At 40.8% G+C, this 19119-nt stretch overlaps 1 non-coding gene across 1 annotated transcript; it reads left to right on the top strand.

Moving 5' to 3' along the window:
• The first annotated feature begins 3473 nt into the window (after positions 1-3473).
• LOC148573942 (small nucleolar RNA R71) lies at positions 3474-3580 on the top strand. Its single transcript, XR_015906852.1, has one exon. It is a non-coding gene; the product is annotated as a small nucleolar RNA R71 (small nucleolar RNA).
• The last annotated feature ends 15539 nt before the right edge of the window (positions 3581-19119 follow it).

The following is a 19119-nucleotide window of genomic DNA, read 5'->3' as shown; positions in this document are numbered from 1 at the left end:
GCGGATGATATGGAGTTGCCCCCATCACTGATTAGTACCCTAGGGACACCAAACCTGCTGAATATATATTTCTGGAGGAACTTTAGTACTGTTTTAGTATCATTGGTGGGTGTGGCAATGGCCTCTACCCATTTTGATACATAGTCAACTGCCACCAGAATATAAGTGTTTGAGTATGATGGTGGGAAAGGCCCCATGAAATCAATTCCCCATACATCAAACAACTCAATCTCTAAGATTCCTTGTTGAGGCATGGCATAACTATGAGGCAAATTACCAGCTCTCTGGCAACTGTCACAGTTACGTACAAACTCTCGGGAATCTCTATAGAGTGTAGGCCAGTAGAAACCACATTGGAGGACCTTGGTGGCTGTTCGCTCACCTCCGAAATGGCCTCCATATTGCGATCCATGGCAATTCCATAGGATCCTCTGTGCTTCTTCTCTAGGCACACACCTACGGATTATTCCGTCTGCACATCTCTTAAAGAGATAGGGTTAATCCCACAAGTAGTACTTTGCATCAGTAATTAATTTTTTCTTTTGTTGCCTGCTGTACTCCTTGGGAATGAACCTTGCAGCTTTGTAGTTTGCAATGTCTGCAAACCATGGTAATTCCTGAATGGCGAACAAATGCTCATCCGGAAAGGTTTCAGAGATCTCAGTAGAGGGGGAGGACGCCCCTTCCACTGGTTCTATTCGGGACAGATGGTCAGCCACTTGGTTTTCTGTCCCTTTTCTGTCTCTTATTTCTATATCAAACTCTTGCAGAAGTAACACCCATCTTATGAGTCTGGGTTTTGAATCCTGCTTTGTGAGTAGATATTTAAGAGCAGCATGATCTGTGTACACAATCACTTTTGATCCTACTAAGTATGATCTAAACTTGTCAATGGCATAAACCACTGCAAGCAGTTCTTTTTCTGTGGTTGTGTAATTTTTCTGGGCATCATTCAAAACACGGCTAGCATAATAAATGACATGTAGAAGCTTGTCATGCCTCTGCCCCAGTACTGCACCAATGGCATGATCACTGGCATCACACATTAATTCGAACGGTAATGTCCAGTCTGGTGCAGAGATAACTGGTGCTGTGACCAGCTTAGCTTTCAGAGTTTCAAACGCCTGCAGACACTCTGTGTCAAACACAAATGGCGTGTCAGCAGCTAGTAGGTTGCTTAGAGGTTTTGCAATTTTTGAAAAATCCTTTATAAACCTCCTATAGAATCCTGCATGCCCCAGAAAGCTTCTGATTGCCTTAACATTGGCAGGTGGTGGTAATTTTTCAATTACCTCTATTTTAGCTTGATCCACCTCTATTCCCTTGTTTGAAATTTTATGCCCAAGGACAATCCCTTCAGTCACCATAAAGTGACATTTTTCCCAGTTTAAAACCAGGTTGGTCTCTTGGCATCTTTTCAAAACCAGTGTCAGGTGATCAAGACAGGAGCTGAATGAGTCTCCATATACTGAGAAGTCATCCATGAAGACTTCCAGAAATTTTTTCACCATATCAGAGAAAATAGAGAGCATGCATCTCTGAAAGGTTGCAAGCGCATTACACAGCCCAAAAGGCATCCTTCTGTAAGCAAATACTCCAGATGGACATGTGAATACTGTTTTCTCTTGATCCTGTGGATCTACTACAATTTTGTTGTAGCCTGAATAGCCATCCAAAAAGCAGTAATAATTATGACCTGCTAGTCTTTCTAGCATCTGGTCTATGAATGGTAAAGGAAAATGATCCTTTCTGGTGGCTGTATTGAGCCTTCTGTAATCAATACACATGCGCCACCCTGTAACTGTTCTTGTAGGAACCAGTTCATTTTTTCATTATGAACCACTATCATGCCTCTCTTTTTAGGGACAACTTGAACAGGACTCACCCAGGGACTATCTGAAATAGGATAAATAATCCCAGCCTCCAGTAATTTAGTGACCTCTTTCTGCACCACTTCATTCATGGTTGGATTTAGCCGCCTCTGTGGTTGAACGACTGGCTTAGCATTGTCCTCCAATAAGATCTTGTGCATACATCTAGCTGGGCTTATGCCCTTAAGGTCATTTATGGACCACCCAAGAGCTGTCTTGTGTGTCCTTAGCACTTGAATTAGTGCTTTCTTTTCCTGTGGATTTAAAGCAGAGCTTATAATCACTGGAAAAGTATCACCTTCTCCCAGAAATACATATTTCAGGGATGTTGGTAATGGTTTGAGCTTGGGTTTAGGAGGTTTTTCCTCTTCCTGAGGAAATTTCAGAGACTCTTTCAATTCCTCTTAATCCTCTAGATCAGGTGGAACATCTTTAAAGATGTTTTCCAGCTCTGATTCGAGACTCTCAGCCATGTTGATCTCTTCTACCAAAGAGTCAATAAGATCAACCTTCATGCAGTCTTTTGGTGTGTTTGGATGCTGCATGGCATTGACAGCATTCAACTTAAACTCATCTTCATTGACTATCAGGGTGACTTCCCCCTTTTAGACATCAATGAGAGTTCGTCCAGTTGCTAGGAAAGGTCTTCCTAGAATGAGAGTAGCACTCTTGTGCTCCTCCATCTCCAGCACTACGAAGTCAGTGGGAAAGGCGAATGGCCCAACCTTGACAATCATGTCTTCAATCACACCTGATGGGTATCTAATGGAGCCATCAGCAAGTTGGAGACATATCCGGGTTGGTTTAACTTCTTCAGTTAAACCAAGCTTTCTGATAGTGGATGCAGGTATTAGGTTGATGCTTGCCCCAAGATTGCATAAAGCTGTCCTGGTGAAATTTCCCTCTAATGTGCATGGTATTAGAAAGCTTCCAGGATCTTTAAGCTTTTCAGGAAAGCTTTTCAGAATGACTGCACTGCATTCTTCAGTGAGGAGAACTCTTTCAGTTTCTCTCCAATCCTTTTTATGACTCAAGATCTCTTTCATGAACTTGGCATAAGAAGGTATTTGCTCAAGTGCATCTGCAAACGGAATCTTAATTTCAAGAGTCCTGAGATAATCTGCAAAGTGAGCAAATTGCTTATCCTGCTCCTCTTGGCGGAGTTTTTGAGGATAAGGTATCTTGGCTTTATATTCCTCAACCTTGGTTGCTGTAGGTTTATTTCCTACAGAAATAGTTGAAGAAGCCTTTTTAGAGGGGTTGTCATCAGCACTTGTGTGTGTCTGATCCCTCTCTGGCATTTGAGTGCCAGAGTTAGAAACTGGAGTAACGTTAGACGCCAATTCCTCATCTGTTCCTGGCGTTTGAACGCCAGAACTGTGCTTCCTTTGGGCGTTCAACGCCAGTTCCTTGCTTGTTTCTGGCATTGAACGCCAGTTCAGAGCATGGTCTGGGCGTTCAGCGCCAGCCTTCCACCCAATTTCTGGCGTTTTAATGCCAGACTTATTTTTTCCTGCGCTCTTACTGTCCTCGGATGGATTTTGGGTGGTTTGCTCATAAGAAAGGCCTTCATAGAAAATGTGTAGCTGCACCCATTCATTGAACATATCTGGTGGACACCTCCTTGTCAGGTCCTTAAACCTCTCCCATGCTTCATATAGAGTCTCACCATCTTGTTGCCTGAAAGTTTGGACCTCATCTCTCAGCCTGTTGATTCTTTGGGGAGAATAGAATCTGGCTAAAAATTTGTTCACCACATCTTCCCAAGTTGTCAAACTCTCCTTCAGAAAAGACTCCAGCCACTTGGCTGCCTTATCCTTGAGTGAGAATGGAAATAAGAGCAGTCTATAGGCGTCAGGATGAACACCATTAGACTTCACCGTGTCACATATCCTCAGGAAGGTGGTTAGATGTTGATTGGGGTCTTCTTGGACTCCTCCTCCGAACGAACAGTTGTTCTAAACAAGGGTGATGAGCTGCGGTTTTAGTTTAAAATTATTGGCCTGGATGGTCGGCTTTTGAATATTACTTCCACAGTTTCCTGGGTTTGGATTGATGTAAAAGCCTAAAACTCTTCTCTCCTCCCCAGCATGATTTGCTCGACCTTCTCTGCCATGGTTGTGAGCCTCTTCTTCATGATGGTTTTCCATGTTTTCTTCCATGTTTGGTTCAAAGTATTCCTCCTCTTCCTCGGCACCCACTACTCATTTTTCTCTTGCTTCCCTCCTTAATCTAAGGAAGGTCATCTCAGGTTCTGAATCAAAGGAAGTTGAAGCCCCGCTTCTTCTCCCTGTCATACAACCAACAAAGCACAAGCAAGGAAAATAGATGCAAGAAGTATTTCTGTTAGAATTACTGTTAGTGTGAGTGATGCAATATATCAAACAGTTAGTGGGTCAGTGAACTGAATTGTAAATAACTAAAAAAAATGAAAAAGTAGGGGGAGGGGAAGAAATTAACTAAAACTGAAAGTAAATTACTCAAACAGAAAATTAAATCAAACAAACTAAAAATGCTCAATCTAGTTATCCTCCAATTTAATCATTGTTGATTCAAAATCAATTCCCGGCAACGGCGCCATAAACTTGATACGCGGAAAACTTGTCTCGCAACAAATTTCCTTCGGCAACTGTACCGAATTCGTCGTCAAGTAAAAACTCACAATAGAGTGAGGTCGAATCCCACAGAGATTGATTGATCAAGAAATTTTAATTAAAGGAATGTTCTAGTTGAGCGAACCAGAATTTGAGTTGGGAATTGCAGAAAATTAAATGGCAGGAAAGTAAATGGCAGAAACAGTAAATGCTGGAAATAAAAAGCTGAATGTAAATGGCAGAAAGTAAATTGCAGAATCTTAAATGGGAATGGGGTAATTGCTCATAAAAGTAAATGGCAGAAATTAAAGAGAATGGGTAAGATCAGAAATGGGGAGTTCATTGGGCTCAGGAGATGTTGCATTCTCTGGAACAAGTTCATTTTCATCTCTTCCTCAATCAATGCATTCATTGATCTCCTTGTCAATCTTAAGTGATCGAATTACAATTCTTTGTAATTCAATCTCTCAAATCTTGATCAATAGCCAATTCCTTGGTCAATTGCTCATGAGAAGAGATGAAGTTTGGTCACTGATTATACCACATGCATTTCCCAAATCAAGTGTTGGAAGGATTATAGTCACATATCCATCCACACCCAATTTGGTCCAGCATGAGAAAGTATTTCTAGCATGATATCTTCATTCCTCTTTCAAGGTTCAGAAGAGATCCAAGTATGAATAGCTTCTTTTCCAAGATAACTACCCAATTGGATGAAGATCGAAAGCTTTCTAGTAAAATCAAGAGAAAAGATAGAAGAAGGAGAATGAAAACTAAAATTGATCCATCAAATTACAACAGAGCTCCCTAACCCAATGAAAGGGGTTTAGTTGTTCATAACTCTGGAAATGAAAATAAAGATGGAGAATACATGCTGAAAGTAAACTAGAAGTGAAGAGAAAGTAAAATACAGAGAGTAATTCTAGGCCAAAGGCTCCCTAAAGTTTCCAACTCTCCAAACTAAATCAAAGTTACTCTTATATATACTACTCTTCTGATCTTCTAGTTGGCTCTTCAAGTCTTGGATATGGGCTTTTGGATCCTGAGTTTGAAGTAGTTATCTTCATCATTAGGCTTAGGTTTGCTTGCAGAGAGAAAGTGTGAAGTAGGCAGGGACTTTTAGCTCAGGACGTTAGTGGTGTTAACGTTAAGTGAAAGTGTGGGTTCGAGAACGTTAGTGACAATCACCTTTTTCACTAACGTTGCTCACCCAAGTATGAGCCACGTTAACCTCAACGTTAGTGGCACAAACGTTACCACTAACGTTGCCTCTTGGTCCTTCGCACAAGTTATTGGGACTTACCTTTCCCAATAACGTTGATAAACCTCCCCCTTCCTTACGTTAGAGTCCACGTTAACTTAGTTAACGTGGCTCTTAACGTAAGCTTGCTAATCCTTCGAGAACGTTAGTGACACTTACCTTTGTCACTAACGTTCCAATGTGCCCCTCTTTCTCACGTTAGAGTCCACGTTAACTAAGTTAACGTGGCTTCTAACGTAGTCATGCTAGCCATCTCCAACGTTAGTGACAAAGGTGAGTGTCACTAACGTTGGCTCATTACCTCTTTATCCACGTTAGCTTCCACGTTAACTAAGTTAACGTGGGAGTTAACGTTGCTCATGGTGGCTCTTGGTGGTTCACCCCAACGTTAGTGACAAAGGTAAGTGTCACTAACGTTGGCGACCAATTGCTCTCTCCACGTTAGCTTCCACGTTAACTAAGTTAACGTGGGAGTTAACATGGCTTATGGAAGCTTGGCCAACGTTAGTGACAAAGGTGAATGTCACTAACGTTGGCTTCCCTTTTGCTTCTTAATGTTAGAAGCCACGTTAACTAAGTTAACGTGGCAACTAACGTGGCCAATTATGAGCTTGGTCCAACGTTAGTGACAAAGGGGAGTGTCACTAACGTTGGCCTTATTGTCTTCTTCCACGTTAGAGTTCATGTTAACTAAGTTAACGTGACTCTTAACGTGGTCTATGATGGCTTCGAGGGCGTTATTGGCGATTACTTTTCTCATTAACTTTGCAAGTTAGCTCCCATTCCACGTTAGAGGTCACGTTAGTTAGATTAACGTGGCTGCTAACGTGGTTCTTCCTTGCTCCTTTTGTCCTGAAATTAAGCAATAAAGTGCATCAAAGTTCTAATCCAACTCATGGGAAATGCAACATCCAATTTGTCATTAAATTCATGAAAAATCCTCATGAAATCATGTAAAGTGCACAATGTATGCTTGAATCAAGATGTAAGTGAATATCTACCCAAAAAGAGCTTATTTTCTAAGAAAATGCATGAAACTACCCTAAAAACAGTAAAGAAAAGGTCAGTGAAACTGGCCAAAATGCCCTTGCATCACAAGACCATCAACATGACCCACACGGCCGAACCTGGAGAGGAGGAAGAGGCAGTGATCTCCGCTGAGGAAGACCTCAATGGACGTCCACTGGCCTCCAAGGAGTTCCCTAATGAGGAACCATGGGAATCTGAGGCTCACACTGAGACCATAGAGATTCCATTGAATTTACTTTTGCCATTTATGAGCTTTGATGAGTATTCTTCCTCTGAAGAGGATGAAGATGTTACTGAAGAACAAGTTGCTAAGTACCTTAGAGCAATCATGAAGCTAAATGCCAAGTTATTTGGTGATGAGACTTGGGAGGATGAATCCCCCTTGCTCACCAAACAACTGGATGACTTGACTAGGCAGAGATTACCTCAAAAGAGACAGGATCCTGGAAAGTTTTCAATACCTTGTACCATAGGAACCATGACCTTTGAGAAGGCTCTGTGTGACCTAGGGTCAAGCATAAACGTCATGCCTCTCTCTGTAATGGAGAAGCTTGGAATTTTTGAGGTACAAGCTGCAAGAATCTCACTAGAGATGGCAGACAATTCAAGAAAACAGGCGTATAGACTTGTAGAGGATGTCTTGGTAAAGGTTGAAGGCCACTACATCCCTGCTGATTTCATAATCCTAGACACTGGGAAGTGTATGGATGAATCCATCATCCTTGGCAGACCCTTCCTAGCCACAACAAAAGCTGTGATTGATGTTGACAGAGGAGAATCGGTCCTTCAAGTGAATGAGGACTCCCTTGTGTTTAAAGCTCAAGAATCTCCCTCTGTAACCATGGAAAGGAAGCATGAAAAGCTTCTCTCAATGCAGAGTCAAACAAAATCCCCACATTCAAACTCTAAGTTTGGTGTTGGGAGGCCACAACCAAACTCTAAGTTTGGTGTTGAGAGGCCATCATCATGCTCTGAGTATCTGTGAGGCTCCATGAGAGCCCACTGTCAAGCTATTGACATTAAAGAAGCGCTTGTTGGGTGGCAACCCAATTTTACTTATCTATGTTAAAATTCTATTTTCCATTGTTATTTTATATTTTCTATAGGTTGATGATCATGTGAAGTCACAAAAACAATTGAAAAAGCAAAAACAAACTGAAAAATAGAATGAAAAATAGCACACCCTGGAGGAGAAGCCTACTGGCGTTTAAACGCCAGTAAGGGCAGCAGAATGGGCGTTAAATGCCCAGTCTGGAACCATTCTGGGCGTTTAACACCAGAAAAGGGCAAGAAACTGGCGTTAAACGCCAGAAATGGGTAGCAACCTGGCGTTAAAAATGCCAGGATTGGCAGTAGAGGGCATTTTGCACGCCTAATTGGTGCAGGGATGAGAAATCCTTGACACCTCAGGATCTGTGGACCCCACAGGATCCCCACCAACCTCAACTCACTCTCTCTCTTCTTCACACCTTTTCATAATACTCTTCCCCAAATACCCTTCATAAATCACCTCAATACCTCTTCCCCAAAAAACTCCTCACCTATCAAATCCTACCCTCTTCTCCATAATCCCTTCACCAATCCACATCCATCCCTCCTAAACCCCACCTACCTCACCATTCAAATTCAAAACACTTTCCCTCCCAAAACCACCCATACATGGCCAAACCATACCCTCTCTCCACTCCTATATAAACCCATCTTCACTCCTTCATTTTCACACATCTTAAACACTACTTCACCCCCTTGGCCGAAACACTACCCCCCTCCATCTCCTCTATTCCTTCTTCCTCTACTCTCTTCTTTCTTCTTTTGCTCGAGGACGAGCAAACCTTCTAAGTTTGGTATGGTAAAAGCGTTGCTTTTTGTTTTTCCATAACCATTTATGGCACCAAAGGCCGGAGAAACCTCTAGAAAGAAGAAAGGGAAGGCAAAAGCTTCCACCTCAGAGTCATGGGAGATGGAGAAATTCATCTCAAGGGTGCATCAAGACCACTTCTATGAAGTTGTGGCCAAGAAGAAAGTGATTCCCGAGGTCCCTTTCAAGCTCAAAAAGGGTGAATATCCGAAGATCCGACATGAGATTCGAAGAAGAGGTTGGGAAGTTCTCACCAACCCCATTCAACAAGTCGGAATCTTAATGGTTCAAGAGTTCTATGCCAATGCATGGATCACCAAGAACCATGAACAAAGTGTGAACCCAGATCCAAAGAATTGGGTTACAATGGTTCGGGAGAAATACTTAGATTTCAGTCCAGAAAATGTAAGGTTGGTATTCAACTTGCCAATGATGCAAGGAGATGCACACCCCTACACTAGAAGGGTCAACTTTGATCAAAGGTTGGACCAAGTCCTCATAGACATTTGTGAAGAGGGCGCTCAATGGAAAAGAGATTCAAGAGGGAATCCGGTCCAACTAAGAAGGCATGACCTCAAGCCCGTGGCTAGGGGATGGTTGGAGTTCATCCAACGCTCAATCATTCTCACTAGCAACCGGTCTGAAGTTACTATAGACCGGGCCTTCATGATCCATAGCATCATGATTGGAGAGGATGTAGAAGTTCATGAGGTTATATCCCTAGAACTTTACAAGGTGGCGGACAAGTCCTCTACTTTGGCAAGGTTAGCCTTCCCTCATCTCATTTGTCACCTTTGCAATTCAGCTATAATTGACATAGAGGAAGACATCCTCATTGATGAGGAAGAGCCCATTACTAATAAAAGGATGGAGCAAACAAGAGATTCCACTCATGGACAAGAACATGAGGAAATTCCTCATCATGAAATCCCTGAGATGCCTCAAGGGATGCATTTTCCTCCACAAAACTATTGGGAGCAAATTAACACCTCCCTAGGAGAATTAAGTTCCAATATGGGACAACTAAGGGTGGAGCACCAAGAGCATTCCATCCTCCTTCATGGAATTAGAGAAGATCAAAGAGTCATAAGAGAGGAGCAACAAAGGCAAGAAAGAGACATTGAGGAGCTCAAGCACTCCATAAGATCTTCAAGAGGAATAACTAGTCGCCATCACTAAGGTGGACCCGTTCCTTAATTTTCTTGTTCCTTATTTTTTTGTTTTTCGAATTTTTATGCTTTATGTTTATCTATGTTTGAGTCTTTATTACATGATCATTAGTGTCTTAGAGTCTATGTCTTAAAGTTATGAATGTCCTATGAATCCATCACCTTTCTTAAATGAAAAATGTTTTTAAATTGCAAAATTAAAAAGAAGTACATGAATTTTGAATTTTAAAATAGTTTAATTATTTTGATGTGGTGGCAATACTTTTTGTTCTTCTGAATGAATGCTTGAACAGTGCATATTTTTGAATTTTTTGTTTATGAATGTTAAAATTGTTGGCTCTTGATAGAATGATGGAAAAGGAGAAATGTTATTGATGATCTGAAAAATCATAAAAATGATTCTTGAAGCAAGAAAAAGCAGTGAATAGAAAAAAAAAGAAAGAGAAAGAGAAAGAAAAAGCAAGCAGAAAAAACCAATAGCCCTTTAAACCAAAAGGCAAGGGTAAAATAAAAAGGATCCAAGGCTTTGAGCATCAGTAGATAGGAGGGCCCACAGGAATAAAATCCTGGCCTAAGCGGCTAAACCAAGCTGTCCCTAACCATGTGCTTGTGGCGTGAAGGTGTCAAGTGAAAGGCTTGAGACTGAGCGGTTAAAGTCGTGGTCCAAAGCAAAAAGAGTGTGCTTAAGAGCTCTGGACACCTCTAATTGGGGACTCTAGCAAAGCTGAGTCACAATCTGAAAAGGTTCACCCAGTTATGTGTCTGTGGCATTTATGTATCCGGTGGTAATACTAGAAAATAAAATGCTTAGGGTCACGGCCAAGACTCATAAAGAAGCTGTGTTCAAGAATCAACATACTAAACTAGGAGAATCAATAACACTATCTGAATTCTGAGTTCCTATAGATGCCAATCATTCTGAACTTCAAAGGATAAAGTGAGATGCCAAAACTGTTCAGAAGCAAAAAGCTAATAGCCCCGCTCATCTAATTAAGACTGATCTTCATAGATGTTTTTGAAATTCATTGTATATTCTATTCTTTTTATCCTATTTGATTTTCAATTGATTGGGGACAAGCAACAATTTAAGTTTGGTGTTGTGATGAGCGGATAATTTATATGCTTTTTGGCATTGTTTTTAGTATGTTTTAGTTAGTTTTTATTATGTTTTTATTAGTTTTTAAATAAAAATCACATTTCTGGACTTTACTATGAGTTTGTGTATTTTTTTGTGATTTTAGGTATTTTCTGGCTGAAATTGAGGGACCTGAGCAAAAATCTTATTCAGAGGCTGAAAAAGGACTGCAGATGCTGTTGGATTCTGACCTTCTTACACTCGAAGTGGCTTTTCTGAAGCTACAGAAGCTCAATTGGTGCACTATTAATTGAATTTGAAAGTAGACATCCTGGGCTTTCCAGCAATATATAATAGTCCATACTTTGCCCAAGATTTGATGGCCCAAACCGGCGTTCCAAGTCAGCATAGAAATTCTGACGTCAAAACGCCAGAACTGGCATAAAAGCTGGAGTTAAATGCCCAAACTGGCACAAAAGCTTCAATGCTCAGCCCAAACACACACCAAGTGGGCCCGAAAGTGGATTCTGCATCATTTACTCATTTCTATAAACCCTAGGCTACTAGTTTTCTACAAATAGGACCTTTTGCTATTGTATTATACACACTTGATCATACTTTTTATTTAGGAACTTGTATGTTCACGCTTTGGAAGGCTGGGCATTCGGCCATGCCTAGACCTTTTGTTCTTATGTATTTTCAATGGTAGAATTTCTACACACCATAGATTAAGGTGTGGAGCTCTGCTGTTCCTCATAAATTAATGCAAAGTACTATTGTTTTTCTATTCAATTCAAGCCTACTTCTTCTCTAAGATAAACACTCGTTCTTCAACCTTAAGGATGTGATGATCCGTGACACTCATCATCATTCTCACCTATGAACATGTGCCTGACAACCACCTCTGTTCTACTTGCAATAGCTTGAGTGCATATCTCTTAGCCTCCTGATTCATGACGCATGGTTGCCTCGCCTGACAACCGAGTCTTCCATTCCATGAGATCAGAGTCTTCGTGGTATAGGCTAAAATCAATTGGTAGTATTCCTGAGATCCGAAAAGTCTAAACCTTGTTTGTGGTATTCCGAGTAGGATCTGGGAAGGGATGACTGTGACGAGCTTCAAACTCGCGATTGTTGGGCGTAGTGACAGACGCAAAAGGATCAATGGATCCTATTCCAACATGATCGAGAATCAACAGCTGATTAGCCGTGCGGTGACAGTGCATTTGGACCATTTTCACTGAGAGGAAAGGAGGTAGCCATTGACAATGGTGAAACCCAGCATAAGCTTGCCATGGAAAAGAGTATGAATGATTGGAAGAAGGCAATAGGAAAGCAGAGGTTCAGAAGGAACAAAGCATCTTCATACACTTATCTGAAATTCTCACCAATGAATTACATAAGTATCTCTATCTTTATTTTATGTTTTATTTATCTTTTAATAATCAATTCTCCATAACCATTTGAATCTGCTTGACTGAGATTTACAAGATGACCATAGCTTGCTTCAAGCCGACAATCTCCGTGGGATCGACCCTTACCCACGTAAGGTTTATTACTTGGACGACCCAGTGCACTTGCTGGTTAGTTGTGCAGAGTTGTTATAAAGAGTTGAGATTACAATTGTGCGTACCAAGCTGTTGGCGCCATTGATGATCACAATTTCGTGCACCAACACTCCCAAGGAAGCCTCAACCCCACCATTCTTGATTTGGTGAAAAAGGAAGTCAAAAGGTTGCTTGATGTGAGTATTATTTATCCGATTTCCGATAGTGAGTGGGTGAGCCCAGTTCAAGTTGTTCCAAAGAAATCAGGAATCACTACTATCAAGAAAGATGATGGTGAAGTGGTCACAACAAGGGTGCAACATGCTTGGCAGGTATGCATCGATTATAGGAAGCTGAATGCCGTAACAAGAAAAGATCATTACCCTTTGTCATTCATTGACTAGATGTTGGACTGACTTGCAGGTAAATCTCAATACTGCTTTCTTGATGGTTTTACTGGCTACTTCTAGATACATATTGCTCCTAAGGATCAGGAAAAGACCACCTTTACTTGTCCCTTTAGCACCTTTACTTACAAAAGGATGCCATTTGGGTTATGCAATGCACCCGCCACTTTTCAGCGGTGTATGACTAGTGTCTTTTCTGATCTTATGGAGAGTTGTCTGGAAGTCTTTATGGACGATTTCAGTGTGTATGTGACTTCTTTTGATAGCTGTGTAGAGAACTTGGCTAAGGTCTTAGAGCGGTGTGTTAGGACACGTAGTTTCTTATAAGGGCATTTCTGTGGACCCAGCCAAGGTTGATGTCATTACCAGTTTATCTCACCCCTCTTTTGTGAGGGAGGTCTGTTCCTTTTTGGGGCATGCAGGAATCTATAGGCACTTCATCAAGAATTTTAGTAAGATTGCATTATCGTTATCACGCCTGCTACAAAAGGACATAGACTTTGAGTTTGATAGTTCTTGTGCGGAAGCATTTGAGGAGTTGAGAAGAGCTCTTACCATGGCACCAATTGTGAGGGGTCCTGATTGGACGAAGCCGTTTGAAATCATGTGCGATGCGTCAAACCATGCCGTAGGTGCCGTGCTTGCACAGCATGATGGTAAGCTCCCTTAGATTGTTGCTTATTCCTCAAAGACATTGGATGCGGCGCAATCCAATTACACCACTACGGAAAAAGAGCTCCTAGCAATTGTTCATGCATTTGATAGATTTAGATCTTATTTGCTAGGCTCCAAAATAGTGGTTATGGATCATGCAGCCCTAAAATATTTGTTGACAAAGAATGAGTTGAAACCTAGGCTCATATGTTGGATCTTGCTCTTACAAGAGTTTGACATCGAGATTAGGGATTGAAGTGGGTCACAAAGTTTAGTTGCGGACCATCTGAACCGCCTTGAAAATCTTTAGTATGACCCATTTCCGGTCGACGACTCATTTCCTTTGGATGGTTTGCATGCTATTGCGAGTAGGTCTCCTTGGTTTGCACCTATGGCGAATTACTTGGTTGCCAATATCTTCCCTCCTAACTTTTCAAAACATCAAGAAGTAAGTTGAGGTATGATTCCAAGTATTACATTTGGGATGACTCTCACTTGTGGAAATGGAGAGTAAACCAAGTGATTCGTAGATGTGTCCCGGAACACGAATTCCAACCTATTCTTGAATCTTGTCATTCATCCGAGTGTGGTGGCCACTTTGGCCCACAACGGACGGCTAAAAATGTTTTGGATTGTGGATTTTGGTGGCCGACATTGTTCAAGGATGCTAACCAATTTTGTGTGTCATGTCACCGATGTAAAAAATCAAGAAATGCATCCCAAAGGGATAAAATGCCTCAACAACCAATGTTGTTTTGTGAAATCTTTAATGTATGGGCATAGACTTTATGGGGCCATTTCCTAACTCAAGTGGATATTTTTACATTTTGTTGGCAGTTGATTACGTATCAAAGTGGGTGGAAGCGATACCCACCCACCTTGATGACGCTAATGTTGTGGTTTCTTTCATTAGAAACAATATTGTATGCCGCTATGGGTCGCCACGAGCAATCGTGAGCGACCAAGGTACTCACTTTTGCAACAGGAAGATAGAAGTACTACTCAAGCAATATGGGGTATTACACAAGGTTGTAACCGCTTACCACCCCCAAACTAATAGGCAAGCGGACGTGTAAAACCGAGAAATAAAGCGGATTTTGGAAAAAGTAGTGAATCCACAAAGGAAAGACCGGAGCTCTCAGTTGGGTGATGCATTATGGGCATATTGGACAGCCTACAAGACTCCGCTAGGGATGAGTCCCTTTCGAATTGTCTATGGGAAGGCGTGCCACCTCCCGATTGAAATTGAACATAAAGACTATTGGGCGGTTAAGCAACGCAATATGGACTTCACCAAGGCGGGCATAACAAGGAAATTACAATTAGAAAAACTCGAATGCCTTAGGATAGAGGCCTATGAGAATGCAAAGATTTATAAGGAGCAAACTAAGGCATTCTATGATCACCATATCCGCATGAAAGATTTCCAAGAGGGTGATGAAGTTCTTCTATACAACTCAAGACTTAGAGATTCATACCCAGAAAGCTCCGTTCAAGGTGGGATGGTCCCTTTAAACTGAAGGAAGTTAAGCCCTATGGTCTGCTCGAGCTATTCCACCCTCAACGTGGTGCAACATTCAAAGTGAATGGCCACAGGGTAAAGAAGTATCATGGTCATAAGCCACCGAATGAGTTGGAGACGTTCCTACTTAAGGATGCACCCAGCGGAAGAGAATCTTAAGCTCATGACTGTCCAAATTAAGGACGTTAAAGAAAAGTGCTAGGTGCGAGATACCCTACCGTGGTATGATCCTCCTTGTACATAATCTCTTGCATGAAGTTTTAGGGTCTTTGTTTGATTTTGTGAGTTTTTCTAATTGTATTTGATGTTGTTTGATTTTGTGGAGCTTGTTAGAAGTTTGCTTGTTAGAATTTTCATGAAGATTTCATTGATATTGGTTTGGTTGAATTGGTAATGTTGAAGAAAATGCTTAATTTTGAGCATTGCATTAAATTTTCAGTGTTTTTGAACTATCTACCCTGAATGACTGCCAAGATTGTGTTATAATTGCCTTTTCTCATGTTTATGAAAAAAATGGGGTTGTGATTCACCACTATTTCGTGGTACATTTTGTGCTTAATTGAGTGGATTTTATCCACTAAACTCACACTTATTCATATAATTTGCATGTTTTATATTTTCCTTCCTAATTTTGTGCTATGATTGAAAACATGCTTCTTTGGCCTTAAATTACTAATTATAATCCTCTCTTATTACCATTCGATGCCTAGATATGTGTGTTAAGTGATTTTAGGGTTTATAGGGCAGGAATGGCTTAGAGGATGAAAAGGAAGCATGCAAAAGTGGAAGGAATACAAGAAGTTGAAGGAATTGCTGAGCTGTCAAGCTTGACCTCTTCGTACTAAATCGACCATAACTTGAGCTACAGAGGGCCAAACGAGGCGATTTTAGTTGCGTTGGAAAGCTAACATCCGAGGCTTCGAAATGAAATATAATTTGCCATAGTTGCCATGCTGTTAAGTGATGCGCACGTGTGGATCACGCGTATGCGTGACCTTGCGAAAGTTCAATCCACGCGTATACGTGGACGACGCATACGCGTGACAGAGCCACGTGCTGTACGTATCAGAAAACAATGGGGTGATTTCTGGGCTCTTTTTGGCCCAATTCCAAGCTCGAAAACACAGAATAGAAGCTGCAGAGTAGGAGAATCACAACAATTCATTCACACACAAAACTTTCACTCACATAATTTTAGGTTTTAGATGTAGTTTCTAGGTTTTAGGATTTCTCTTAGTTTTAGGTTTATTTCTTCTCAATTCCAAGTTCAATATTCCTTTAATTTAGTTTCTTTCTCTTCTACTTTTATTTGTTCTAGCATTCTACTTTATTTATTTTCCTTGTTGATTACTTTATGTTGACAGTTTGGTTTATGAATTCTCATGTTAGATTTGATTTTCCATTTAATACAATTTAAGGTATTTCATATTTATGATTGCTTTCTTCAATTTATGTTATTGATGCTTTCAATTGGTTGTTTGGATTTTATTATCTCTTATTGCTTTTCTATGTTTTTATGTTGTGCCTTCCAAGTGTTTGATAAAATACTTGGGAGGGTTTTAAGTTAGATTTTTATATTCTTTGCCTTGGTTGAGTAATTGGAGACTCTTGAGTTATCAACTCTTTTGTTGATTGATAATTGAAAGTTGCTAATTGACTTGATTTCCACTAACTCTAGTCTTTCCTTGGGAGTTGACCAGGACTTGAGGATTCATATTGATTTATCCACTTGACTTACCTTCATAGTTAGAGGTTGACTAAGTGGGAGCAATGGACAATTGCTGTCACAATTGAGGAAGATAATGAGGATAGAACTTCTAGTTCTCATACCTTGCCAAGAGCTTTATTAGCTATTAGTTCAATTCTTGAAATTTACTTTCCTTTTTCCTTAATTCAAAAACCCAAAAAGGTATTTTCCCATAACCAATAATAATTACACTTCCCTGCAATTCCTTGAGAGACGACCCAAAGTTTGAATACTTCAGTTATTAATTTTATTGGGTTTGCTTTAGTGACAAACAAGTTTTTGTATGAAAGGATTCTTTGTTGGTTTAGAAACTATACTAGCAACGAGAATTTATTGTGAATTCTTTACTAGCAAAAATCTGTTCGTCAAAATGGCGTCGTTGCCGGGGAATTGCAAACGTGTGCCTTATTATTGGTTATTGTGAATATTGTGAATAATTTTCTTTTTCGTTTCTATGTTAGTTGTTTCTGGTTTTAGGAGTTTATTCTCATTAGTTTCTTATTAGTTTTTATTTTTACTTTCTTTTGTTACTATGAATTCTCACCCCTTTGATTATGAGTTTGGTTCAAATTATGTTGCAGGGAATGAAAGCTGTAATGAGAACATGCATCAAGGTTGGAACAATCAGAGATGGGAGGAGCCACAAGGATTTGATCAACCCTCTTGGCAACAACCTCCTCCAACTTACTATGAGCAAGAGCCATTCCAAGGTGCATATCAAGACAATGGATATGGTGGACCACTTTATAGTTACTGTTCCGAGGGTTACCTGAAACTGTAGGTCGATCTCGGACGAGATCTTCTGTATTGGTCAGAGTTGACGTGTCCGGCTGGCGGATGGCGGCCGGAGCTGGTACGTCTGATTTGTCGGACTGATAGCGCTGCTGATCCTCTGTCACCGAAGGGTGGGGGGTACCTGCAAGGGACTCCGATGCTTAAGTTAGCAAGGGTATTAAGCAGGTTTTTTGTAGAATCAGAGTATGAGTTATACCTGTGTGCTCCAGTGTATTTATAATAGTGTGGAATGACCTTCTTAAATAAGATAAGTTAGTTATCTTATCTTATCTTTATCTTTTGGTGAGGTCAGCTTATCTTCAATGGAACCGCCCTTATCTCTGTAGGCTTGGGCTGCCTTTAGATCTGGGTCGTATTCCTTGAGTTGGGCCCTTTTTTGGGCTTTCCTGTCGATTTGGCCGAGCTCTTTTAGGAAGAGGTCGGATAGTCTGACCTGAAGAGGTCGGTCACTTTGTCGCCAATCATCCCGGGTCGAATAGCTCGACCCAAGGTATGAACAGTGCCCCTGCTTGAGCTCGGTCTTCTTTTTTGAGGTCGAGTTCTTGACCTCGATCCTTCTCTAGTGAAGCCGATCTCAAGCATTTAGTCGATTCCTTTCTTTGTAGAACTTTTTTGAATGTGGAACGTTTTCCTCTAAAAGCGCGCGCTTTTATATCAGTGCTTTATTTTTGGGAACATGCGAGGGTTTAATTCCTTCATTAATTGGTATTGATTGCCCCGTTTCCCTTGGCTTTATTTTGAATTTTTGCAATTTAGAAACGGTTTCTCTTCTTCGTAACCTCCCTTACTTTTTTCTCTTTCTGTTTTTCGCCTAGAGTTCATAGTTTCTCCTTGCGACGCCTGCTTGCTACTGCTTTCTGTGGAAGAGGGGTGATTCTGGATTTCACCTTCCGTTTCCTACTTTTGGCGAGTTTTTCCGTTGGAGGGGTGGCTCTTTCGCCTGCCGCTTCTGCTCTTCAGGTTTCTTTTGAGGTTTTCTCCTATTTTTTCAGGTTTGATTTTTCTTCCTTTCTCTTTTCTGTGTCACTTTTTCATGTTTGATTTTGAGAAAGTTTTGATTTTGCTTGGAGAAAGTTTTGATCTTTCTACTTTTTCCGTGCCTGATTGCTGTTGTAATGTGTGTTCTGGGAGTTTCTTCGCCTTTTTGCATGAACCTTTTCGCCTTTCCTATTGTTTGATGCTTTTAGGGCTTTTGCATGTTATCACCGTTTCTGTTTGTGCTTTTGATTTTGAAGCTTTGGAATAATGGTTTTGTTTGATTCTGAAAAAGGGTTGCGTCTTTGATGATTTCCGCTTGGCATGTTTGATGTTGGCGATGCTTTTTGCTGATAGACTGTAAAAAGATAGTGGCTTTTGATGACTTTTTGTGTTTTGACTTTTCTTTTTGTTATTTGAAATCTTCTTTTCTTGTTTTGAGAGATGCCGGGATGTAAGCTGTAGATTTTTCCTGAAACCTTGCTTTGTTACTGCCTCCAAAGGATGCCCCAGGACTTTGGTTTGAGTCTTGGGGTTTTCCTTTTCTGTTTGTTCTTCTGTGTCATATTAGTCGAGTTGTTTTGCCCCTCGTCCGAGATGTTTTTTAGTAATCCA

Source organism: Arachis ipaensis, chromosome B2, assembly GCF_059453495.1.
Source record: "Arachis ipaensis isolate K30076 ecotype BB chromosome B2, ASM5945349v1, whole genome shotgun sequence".
NCBI lineage: Eukaryota > Viridiplantae > Streptophyta > Magnoliopsida > Fabales > Fabaceae > Arachis > Arachis ipaensis.
Note: the sequence above shows the minus strand (reverse complement) of the source record. Positions and strands in the feature narration are given on the sequence as shown.